Source organism: Mytilus californianus, unplaced genomic scaffold (genome assembly GCF_021869535.1).
Source record: "Mytilus californianus isolate M0D057914Y unplaced genomic scaffold, xbMytCali1.0.p SCAF_4, whole genome shotgun sequence".
Classification (NCBI taxonomy): domain Eukaryota; kingdom Metazoa; phylum Mollusca; class Bivalvia; order Mytilida; family Mytilidae; genus Mytilus; species Mytilus californianus.
In genome coordinates this window covers 29146472-29159296 of record NW_026262690.1, presented here as the reverse complement: position 1 = coordinate 29159296, position 12825 = coordinate 29146472, and positions in this window count along the sequence as shown.

Genomic DNA, 12825 nt, shown 5'->3' with positions numbered 1-12825 from the left:
CACTCTGTGGTTAAAGTTTTAAAAATTATAATAACTTTCTTAAACTATCCTGGATTTCTTCCAAACTTGGACATGCTTGTTCATGATCAAAAGCTAGTATCTAGACGGAAATTTTGTAAAAATTTATTTCCTACTTTCACTGGTGTTAAACTGATCATGGTAATTGCATTTACCATGATCCCAACATGGCGGAGCCAAAAACAAGTAAAATCGTCTTCTTCTAATTTCTCTGTGTGCACGCGTTGTTTTCAAGAATTACTCAGCCGCTAGGTTGATATGTAAGGTACTGTTGTGCGTGTGTGTTCTTACTATCATATGTGGCCTTGTTACCGAAATAATAGCCATCGACATTTTACGGAAGATCATCGTAACTCATAGAACTTTGATATGATAATCGTAACTTGATAATTAGATAGTCGTAACTTGGGCATGCTAATAGTAACTTATCAGTGATAATCGTAACTTTCTTTATATGCTGATGGGGATGGCGACTATATATAAATCGTGTTTGAATGTTTGATAGTGTGACTAGAATTAGTGAATAATTTACTAATGTACTTTTTGCTTTGTAGATATAGTCTTTATATTTTACAAGTTATAATTTACGGTAAATGTTCATCATGATGACAAGGAGAGGCAAACATTTTCCATGGTCACACATTGTTAATGAAAACTATAATGTTTAAATTACGTTCGTTTTCAAGTAAAGATATGATTTAGGTCACGGTATCTTATTCCCCTTTGAACTATTAATCTCGTTCCCTTTTGTACAAGGTTCACTTAAATGAAAATTGCAAGCTTACCTTATTTTGAAAAAGTATTTCGATCCTGAATGTTGTTACGCGTTTGTTGTTATCTTTAAATAATCTTTTTTTATGCCCCCGCCGTAGCGGAGGGGGCATTAAGTTTTACAATTGTCCGTCTGTTCGTCCGTACGTACGTACGTCCCAAAGTTGGTTTCCGTTCTCTAACTTTAGTTTGCCTCAACCAAATATTTTGAAACTTATACACAATGCTTATTACCACATAATTCAGATCAAGTTCGAAATTTGGTGGCGTCACTTTTACCGTTCTTGAGTTATGCCCCTTTATAAACAAAAAAATGCTGAATTTTTCATTTCCGTTCTCTAACTTTAGTTTGCATCAACAAAATGTCAAGAAACTTATACACAATGCTTATTGCCACATAATTCAGATCAAGTTCGAAATTGGGTGGCATCACTTTTACCGTCTTGATTTAAGCCCCTTTATAAACATAAAAATTGCTGATTTTTTTGTTTTCGTTGTCTAACTTTTGTTTGCCTCAACAAAATGTTATGAAACTTATACACAATGCTTATTGCCACAAAATACAGATCACGTTTGAATTTTGGTGGTGTCACTTTTACCGTTGTAGAGTTATGTCCCTTTACAAATTGATAAATTGCTGATTTTTTTGTTTCCGTTCTCTAACTTTAGTTTACCTTTACCAAATGTTATGAAACTTATACACAATGCCTGTTGCCATATTACACAGATCAAGTTTGAATTTTTGAGGCATCACTTATACGGTTCTAGAGTTATGTCCTTTACAAATGGAAAAATTGCTGAATTTTTCGTTTCCATTCTCTAACTTTAGTTTGCCTCAACCAAATGTTATGAAACTTATACACAATGCTTATTACCACATAACACAAATTAATTTGGAATTTTGGTGGTGTCATTTTTTCTGTTCTAGAGTTATGCCCCTTTGCAAATGAAAAAAATACTGATTTTTTTGTTTCAGTTTTCTAACTTTAGTTTGCTTTGACAAAATGCAGTGAAACTTAAACACAATGCTTGTTACTACATAACACAGATCAAGTTTTGAATTTTGGAGGCATCACTTATACCGTTCTAGAGTTATGCCCCGTTACAAATGGAAAAAATGCTGATTTTTTTGTAACCGTTCTCTTACTAGTAAAATCACAAAAAAACTGAACTCCGAGGAAAATTCAAAACGGAAAGTCCGTAATCAAATGGCAAAATCAAAAGCTCAAACACATCAAACGAATGGATAACAACTGTCATATTCCTGACTTGGTACATGCATTTTCCTATGTAGAAAATGGTGGATTAAATCTGGTTTTATAGCTAGCTAAACCTCTCAATTGTATGACAGTCGCATCGAATTCCATTATATTGACAACGATGTGTGAACAAAGCAAACAGACATAATAGGTAAAAATGTCAAAAATAGGGATACAGCAGTCAACATTGTGTTATAATCTTAATCACTATAAAAATAAACAAATATGCAACAAAGAAACGCAAAAAGGCATAAAGACAAAGCACATTAGCAAAAATGAAAGACAAGAATACAAAAATTAAAATAGAACAATAACACAATGGCGAAATGTATAAGTACAGAGCCATGTCATATGTATCAAAGAAACACAAAAAGGCAAGTTTGCCTCAATCAAATGTTGTGAAACAAAATGCTTATAACAACAAAACTCAAATCAGGAACAAATTTGGGTAGTATCACTTTTACTGTTCTTGATTTATGTTCCTTTATAACGTTTTATGCAAGCGGGGTCATCCTCTGTGTCCCATGGACACATTCCCCAATTATTATTAAATATTCCGTTAGCAGAGGGTACTGATAAAATCAGTTACTATGATCATAGAAGAAGACGATTTTACTTGTTTTTGACTTCGCCATGTTGTACCATGACCAGTTTAACACCAGTGGTTTTTCCGTATATTACTTATAAATGGACTTAGTATTTCTGCCAGTTAACATAACATTCACTCTGTGGTTAAAGTTTTAAAAATTATAATAACTTTCTTAAACTATCCTGGATTTCTTCCAAACTTGGACAGAAGCTTGTTTATGATCAAAAGCTAGTATCTAGAAGGAAATTTTGTAAAAATTTATTTACTGTTTTTCCGTATATAACATATAAATGGACATGTTGTCTCATTGGCACTCGTACCACATTTTCTTATATCTATTAGTTTTTCTTCCAGTTAACATTACATACAGTCTGCAGTTAAAGTTTTTAAAACATTTATTACATTCATAAACCATCCTGGATTTTTATTTCATTAACTGTAAATCTATTATGTGTATTCCCCTATCACACTGAAAACATAGACAACAGCAAAAGTAGGCGAGACACTGGGTTCCGCGGAACCCTTGCGAATTTTATATGTTTACAGGCATGTTCTTAATTTAGACCTTTTGTATAGTGACTTTTTTTTCAGGCTTTTTACATAATGCCTGGAAAAGTTGAAAGTCATTTAACAAGTTGCCTGAATTATTGTATGGATTGAAATGTACATAAAAACTGGTCCATTGAAAGTATAGAACAACACATCAGTTTCATCTACTGTGGATTCATTTATTTTCGTGGATACCAATTAATCCACATTTGAATGTTAAAGCTTGCATTTAAAGAGATTTAAGGGATAGGCCGTGATAACTCATTTTCCTCTCGTTTAATTTTTTTTAAATTTGCAACATTGAAAGACTAGGGGTCCATGCATCATCTGCTAAAGTCTTTTTGAAATTCACTGTCGCATTTTATCCTTAGGGTATATTGAAGATGACCAGTTTTGAGGTACCCTTAAAAACACAATCAAAAACACTAGTAGGTATATATATTAGTGTGTGTATTTACACATGATTTCATTGGGAATAAACATGACTGTTAAAATGCGTAGCAGAAACATATTCTAAAGTAGGTCTTGCATGAAACTTCATTGTAATATATGATTTTTCAGCTCTGTCAACATTTAAACGTTTGAAAACATGGGGTTTCGTAAACAGCACACACACATGAATATCTTCTTTTCTTGTATTTCCAAAGGATTCGAAGTATTATTAGCGTGATTAGGTTGGCTTGCATCTTTTGGATTATTAGAGCATTCACCAGATATTGAATCAGATTCGTCGCATAGTAGGAAATGCATGTATAGCAGGAGACGAGTGTACCCTTTGGACGCACCTTGATTTGTCTCTTCTTGGTTCATTGTTTTATTCTAGCATTCTTGCACTACAGTCGCCTTAACTCGTCAGATTGTAAAGACATAAGAATGTCCTTGAGGCAGTGACGACCAAACACGACCTTGTATGGTTAAACCAATGCTTTACAGGGGAATTCGTTTTGCTGTAATATCTGTCTATATCAAACATACTAATAAATGCCACTGAACGCAAACAAACAACCATCAGTCAATCAAACAGCACCTTTATTTTTCTCTGCTTCATATTTCACACTTTTGTTTTGGATCTAGATTTTCTAAAAAAAACTATTTTGTAAGAATAATTTGTCCTTCTATCACCAAGAAAGTCTTAAACTACTATCTGAAATACAAAGTAAGTACAGACGTTAAAAAGTTTCACTAGAAAAACCTATGACATACATACAATCTTTCCAAAATTTTACAAAATGCCTAAATTTTGAAAATGCCTGTAACATATATATATATATATAATTAGCTATTGCTATCGCTTCACCATGCAGTTATACTCAAAGAGCGATAAACTTGAATTGTATTCGTATGAAATTATTCCCACTTTCGTATAAAATATGTACATGGGTAAAGGGGCATAAGCTACGAATTCGACAAAAATTTTTTAAAAAATATTTCGTATAGCAAATATTTTTTAAAGCGGAAAATAGAAATTATATTCAGCTATTAGCAGTCAGTTTGGTTCAATTTTGTCAAAATAAGGTAACAGACATCGCTGATTTATTTTTGCTTGCATGTCAATTATTCAACTTAATTTGAATCCGTTTGAAGACGGGCTGCGCATGTGTTCAGTTAACAATTAGCGTGTTCATTTGTTAAAAAAGGAGGTCAACATTGAAAAGTGAAACAAGGGAGCCACAAGGAATGAATATTTCGTTGACTGATCCGGTCTATAACAAATCATTCTCCTACAGGTTAAACGGTGATTTATGAAATTGAGAATTGAAATGGGGAATGTGTTCAAGAGACAACAACCCGATCAAAGAGCAGAAAACAGCCCAAGGCCACCATTGGGTCTTCAACACAGCGAGAAAATCCCGCACCCGGAGGAAGGCTTCAGCTGGCCCTTAAAAAAATGTGTATTTGTTCAGTGAAAATGGACGTCACACTTAACTCCGAAACATATAAATGAACTAAAATTTAAAAAAAAATCATACAAGACAAACAAAGGCCAGAGGCTCCTGACTTGGGACAGGCGCAAAAAATTGTAATATATAGCATGAAATCAACAGATTTAAAAAAAAAATCGTCAGTATACGATTGCATGTGCTTGTGTGTCAGTTGATATTTATAATTTCTGTTTATATCGGGTTATATGATTGTGACAGAGGAAAAAAGCAGCTTCGTTTATCATTTTGGACTTTAATATAAAATTCTCAATTTTGATATTTTGGACTTTAATTCTCTGTGTTTCATAATTTCTTTTTAATTTATGTTTTCGTTTCTATTTACATTTAATATCCAGGACTTAAAATCAACATGCTTTGATATGCAATTTAATTCTCAGTTTGGACATTGAGTGACATGTTTTATTCTATTAGCTAATTAGTGACATTATACCTTTTTCATTATTATATATTTTTAAATATCATAATCAGATTAGTAAATTAACTTTATTCTTCAAGTTCTAAAAATAGTTTAATCCTTGTCAGTGAACAATATTACTCAAATTAATTGTTATTTGTAATGTTTATACTTGTCAATTCAATTGTGTATAAATACTTGTTTATGATTTTTATAAGAAAGATTTGGACTCAGGACTTTACACTGAACACAGTCCATCTGTAATAAAAGTATCCATGCTGAATTATTGATTTATTCATCGCTAGTTCCAGAGTCTCAAGAGTTAGTTTTCACCAGAGTTTCAGTGCCAAAGTTCTCATTGCTATTCACAGCAATCGTTCGTTGTGTGATCAGGTACATCACACAGTTTCAGTAACAAGAGGCCATTCAGTCCGGCTCTTGTTACACAACCCTACAAGTCATCCAGTTCCCCGGTTACAGATTGGTGGACGACGACGGCGTGCTGACTTTTTAGCTCAGCACACGATCCAGATACCTCAAGCAGCCAAGCGAGTTCCCCAGACAAGTTGCGTAGACAATATTCAGCGATGGAGTACAGCTTTCGACCACAATGGAAACCATGGAACGTCCAGTCAGGTTATAGTCCAGCATGTGGAAGATGCGGTAAATTTCACAAATTCTATTTATGCAATTCAATCAATCAGAGATGCTATTTGTGTGGAAAATTCGGACATTATTCGAGTAAGTGTTTTTCAAAAGCAGCAAAGAACAGACAAAGTACACCAGTTCATGTAAAATCTCGAAAGCAAAAGGACCGTGATACAGCTAGAATGACCAGCTACATTGAGCGTAAAAATATCATCCGAGCCTTACCGTTCTCTGGTATGAGAAATTCAGCTTTCGTTCAATATTTGGATATTGCAAATGTGCTTAAAACAGAACTAAATGGTGTTAAGCTGAAATTATCAGAGGAAAAACGTAAAAATTCAGAACAACAAAAGTGCATCCAGGACTTAAAATTTCAATTGAACAATACAGAGAGTGTTAAATCCGAGAGAGACCAGTTAAAACAAGAACTTGAAAACATTCGGCAACACAAAGAACAAATTGCTTCGCCTATAAACGTACAAGAATATGTACATCAAATTCAGGAATTGCAAGACCAGGTTATTGAAAAAGATAAGACTGTGAAAATGGTCCAGGATCTTTATTATTTACGTTCCACCGAATTTACGGATGAAATACAAACATTGAAAAATGAAAAATCAGACCTTCATTCGAAACTGCAATTTCATGAAAATTCTATCAAACAGCTGACAGAAGAACTTCATAGCCTTCGTCATGAAAACTACATGTTGTCTTCCAGCCAAAACCAACAGCGACCCAATAATCACAACAGACACTATAACAACCGCAAAGGAGGCCGATTTAGATAGTGCTAAGTCCGAGGACGGACTTAATTGGGAGGAGAGGCATATGTGACAGAGGAAAAAAGCAGCTTCGTTTATCATTTTGGACTTTAATATAAAATTCTCAATTTTGATATTTTGGACTTTAATTCTCTGTGTTTCATAATTTCTTTTTAATTTATGTTTTCGTTTCTATTTACATTTAATATCCAGGACTTAAAATCAACATGCTTTGATATGCAATTTAATTCTCAGTTTGGACATTGAGTGACATGTTTTATTCTATTAGCTAATTAGTGACATTATACCTTTTTCATTATTATATATTTTTAAATATCATAATCAGATTAGTAAATTAACTTTATTCTTCAAGTTCTAAAAATAGTTTAATCCTTGTCAGTGAACAATATTACTCAAATTAATTGTTATTTGTAATGTCTATACTTGTCAATTCAATTGTGTATAAATACTTGTTTATGATTTTTATAAGAAAGATTTGGACTCATGACTTTACACTGAACACAGTCCATCTGTAATAAAAGTATCCATGCTGAATTATTGATTTATTCATCGCTAGTTCCAGAGTCTCAAGAGTTAGTTTTCACCAGAGTTTCAGTGCCAAAGTTCTCATTGCTATTCACAGCAATCGTTCGTTGTGTGATCAGGTACATCACACAGTTTCAGTAACAAGAGGCCATTCAGTCCGGCTCTTGTTACACAACCCTACAAGTCATCTAGTTCCCCGGTTACATGATCATCGGCAGTCTTCGGGTGTCATCTTGTTGAATAATTATATGGCGTCTAGTCTAAAATACGAACGAGTTGCATATACATTATAAAAAGTCCATGCATTGTTTATAGTTTCTTCAGGAAATTTTGTAATTTGGATATACGTTTGAGTATGTTATAAATGAAATATAAGAATTTGGGTCAATTCGGCGAACACGAATTTGACAGTTAATGCCCGTATATTCTATAAAAGCTTTGTGAAATGTTTGAAATACGTATATAATATATTTATATGAGCCTGAGGCAGACTATGAAGGGAATAATCAATTCGAAACTAAATACCAATTAGTATTCAACTTATAGAAATACAATAGACAAGATTCCTCTGGCAATTAGACCCATGCTTGGGGTCGTTCTTTCACTTTTTTGGGATGTATATATACGCTGCCACGTCCGGTGAACTGGAGACATCATTTCAATATATCGGCACTCTCTTCAAGTTTAGCATGTTTAAGAAACCTCGTGACAAATTTGCAAAAATCCATTTTATTATAAACATAACTACCTGTCTTCAATAGAAAATATCTGCTATAAATTTGAATTCTAGAAGATTTCGTCAATTTTCACAGATATCGATATTCCTGGTTATTTTAGGCGTAAATGTCAAAGTTCTTAAGGAGACAGATGTGCATCTTCTAATTTTTATAAATCCCATTCTTTACACCATTTTAAAGTTTAATAAACTTGTTTGTGATGAGGTCTTGTAATGTCAACAATTACTTTCATAAAACTTTTACTGACTTACAAACCGCCAAAAAAATCAAGTAAAGTACATAAAAGACACTTATTTGGTTACATCTCCGATTATTCAAACCCCAATATTTGTCTAAGATATAAAAAATTGTCATCCGTGAACTTCTTCCGAACAGTAAACCCTTGCTAAAGTTGGACACTCGTTTGGCTGTGTGGGATGTATAAATACACAGCCACGTTCGGTCGAAATTAGGACGTTAAATTCGATGACTCGTTAAGCGAGAGTGTCACGTTCTTTTCTCGTTATAAAACCCCTGGAACAAGTCTTTCATGGGGGTCCGTACGTGGTCTGTTCAAGGTTAAATGTCTACCCTTTTCCAACATATTATTCGTTCTATTGGCAGTCTTGTTAATTTTTACCGCCCTTCATCAGTGTAGTCCCATCTTGCATAACCTAACTTTAACATTAATGGTTATGGTTCAGAATATGTATGACATAATTGCTATTGGACTGTAAACAGGAACAATCGTTCAACTCTGGTCAACATACAATTGTTAATTTGTTTTTGTTCTTTAAAATATGCATGTAACATTCGCCACTGGACGTTAATCAATAAATGAATCCAGTTATTTATATATATCCGATTGTGCTTATGAAGTACACATTCGGTGATGTCAAATTCGAGAAAAAGTAGACGGGATTGCGGTTAAGACTACTTTAAAATATCCGTCGTCACCTTCAAAACAGATATTGTCTGTCGAGCCCTTATCTGGATCAACCTTCACCAGTAATGCTTAATTCAACTTGAGGGTACTTAAACAAATTAGCCAAATCCTCCTTAAGTCATCTTAGCCTGAGGGATTTGGAACATTAGATTCTTTATAATTTCTTAATTGATAAACAACGGAGCTTTTATGAAAGTTGTGTTATAAATCACGTGACATGTACCGAAGTACTGGCTTCTGGGCTAAATATACATACGGGGACTAGCAGTCATAAAGCAGCGGTATCGACCCAGTGTTAGAAAATGTAAACAACTCTTATAGGTTTGATGTGTTCAAAGCTCTGTTCCTTATTAATCATCACCAGGAACGCTTAATAAAAAAATGTGAATGCCATTTTGTATAAATATGTGAATACTTGATAGGAGCCACATGCATTTCTTAGAGGACATAAAACCACAGCAAAAAAAAAAACACCTATGATTAATTTTGTATGCGAGAGTTTGAACCTTAGTTTCTTTTTAAAATAGTTTCTAAGTTTATCAATGGAAAATTTAAGAAAACAATGTTATACATTATGTAAGCCCATCAGCAGAGGTACCAACCAAGTGATAGAAAGTGAAAATAACCCATTTTAGATTTGATGCTTCCGAATCGCCTATATAGATTTACTTTGATCAGGAACGTTAAAACCAAAACATTTGAAATCCAAGGCTCTACAAATATGTGAGTACTTAAGGGGATACATAACTTAATGAGACCTTAAACGAATAGCCAAATTCATATAAGGTTAACCTTGCCTCAGGAAGTTAGAACCTTAGTTATTTCCTTATAATTCATAAATTTATCAAGAGAACATTTAAGAAAGGTGCAAGTATGTAATATATAATATCAATGACGAAGCACTGACTATTGAGCACGTAAAGGAACTATTTTCCTATTTAATCAAATGGTCGTTTGATAAATCTGATTGCAAACATATTTGCTGCAACTCATTTAAAGCCTTCTTCTCTAATAAGAAAAGTAAATATGCTAGATATACTTACTAGAGTTGTGATAAGATGATTGAAGCTGTTAATTTTCTTCTGATAACATTTATTCACGTGTCGGCAATACAGTTTATCGACAGGTTGTATGTATTCCTATGGGCGCCAACTAAGCCCCTTCAATAGCAAACTTGTTAGTATACTGTGATGAATCACAGTTTATGACCAAACTCAGTAAAGACCGTCTAAATTGCATTTAATCGATAGTTCAACAACACTTACCGATGTTTACCGAGCCCGGAAATTTAGATACGATCCGGGTAAACTTGTCGATCCTTTAAATAAACTTATTCTAAAAGGTTACCAATTCAACACTGTAACTAAATATCATTGTTATATACATATGCACATTCATGGCTCTACAATCTGTCGATACCAGTATCTTGGCATTGCACATGGTCATGTTTTTCTCTGACTATTAATGACGTCTTTACGCTAAATCCATTGGATGTTGGATGTATACTGATTGATATTTGAGTCTTAGATGCATGATTTTTTTATTAATTGTTAGTGGCTTTGAACTAGCGTTCAGTAACTGCAAGTACACTCAGATCTGTACTGAGTGTCTTTTTTAATTGTGGGGATGTATAAATACCCTGTCTGTATTTTTTGTTAGATGTATTTTCTGCTGTGTATCGATTTGATGAGTTAAGTCCTTTTCAACTGATTTTTAATTTTTTTTTCTTATGCTGTACTGTTACACTACTGTCCCATGTTAGTGATAGTGTTTGGGCACAGCAAAGTAGTTTAACCCCGCCAAATTATGTATGTGTCTGTCCCAAGTCTGGAGCCTGTAATCAGTAGTTGTCGTTTGTTGCTGTATATTATATTTGTTTTTCGTTCATTGTTTTGTACATAAATCAGGCCGTTAGGTTTGTCGTTTGAAAGGTTTCACATTTGTAATTATAGCTGACTATGTAGTATGGGTTTTGCTCAATGTTGAAAGCCGTACGGTGACCTAAAGCTGTAAACTTCCATGTCATTTAGTCTCTGGTGGAGAGTTGTTTGATTGGCATTCATACCACATCTTCTTATTTTTATATCAGTCCACCATGCCATCAGTTGTACCAACCAAGTACTAGAAAAGAACACCTTATAAATAAGATGCGTCCGAAATGTCTGTCTCCAACAGGAAGTCTCGAACCATAAACTTGAAAGGTAGTGATGTGTAAATACGTTAATACTTGATGAGCTATATGAACAAATATGCGTCTTTTTATGTCGTTGAAGAGTTTTAAGTTGTTTCCCTTTTTGACGAGATCCAGGGTTATCTTTTCACAGAAAAGAATATAGCTTTATTTTATATAATATTATATTTAAATTTCAGACTAACGAGATTGTGAAAAACATTAAGATATAGTGCTGTTGTCTTTTAATACACATATAATATAAAGATGTTAAACTTGAAATGACATAATGATTAAACAGAATTGCCTATATTACACCTTTCCAATGCAAACAATTCACGGTTTATCATTTAGTTATAAGATTAAACTGAAAATTCGTGGAAATATTTTAATTTTATGCTTTGTATCAACCTTTATAATTGGTTGTCTATCCAATATTTGTTTTTGAGCTGATACATTATGTGAGATAGTTTGCCATGTATATCTTTTATGTATGTTTTTGAGCTGATACATCATGTGAGATAGTTTGCCATGTATATCTTTTATGTATGTTTTTGAGCTGATACATCATGTGAGATAGTTTGCCATGTATATCTTTTATGTATGTTTTTGAGCTGATACATCATGTGAGATAGTTTGCCATGTAAATCTTTTATGTATGTTTTTGAGCTGATACATCATGTGAGATAGTTTGCCATGTATATCTTTTATGTATGTTTTTGAGCTGATACATCATGTGAGATAGTTTGCCATGTATATCTTTTATGTATGTTTTTGGGCTGATACATCATGTGAGATAGTTTGCCATGTATTATCTTTTATGTTTGTTTTTGAGTCAGATATTGGTAAACATCTGAATGTCCTGAAAGGAATTGTTGAATTTATTTCCTGAAATAGGCTTGATCTTAAGTGTCTTTGTTGTTGGGATGTTTAAGTACCCGTCCACGTCCACTCTGTGTTTTTGTTAGACGTATTTCTATTTGTATCCATCTGATGAGTTAAGCCTTTTTCAACTGATTTTTATAGTTTTTCTTATGTTGTACTGTTACACCACTGTCCCAGGTTAGGGAGGGTTGACGCCTTCAAACGAGTTTAACCCATCACATTCTGTATGTGCGTGTCCCAACTCAGGAGCCTGTAATTCAGTGGTTGTCGTTTGTTGCTTTGTAACATATTCGTTATTCGTTCATTATTTTGTACATACATTAGGTCGTTAGTTTTCTCGTTTAAATTGTTTTAAATTTGTCATTTCGGGGCCTTTTATAGCTGACTATGCGGTATGGGCTTTGTTGAAGTTCGTACGGTTACCTATAGTTGTTAGTTTCTGTGTCATTTGGTCTCTTGTAAAGAGTTCTCTTATTGGCAATCATACCACATCTTCTTATTTTTATAGATCTATTATATATATACAGGACATAATGCTCGTCTAAGTTTGACATTAATTTTAGTACTAAGGAGGAAGTCTGGAGTGTGAAGAGTTACAATATCCATATGTCAATGTTTGTATAGAGGGAA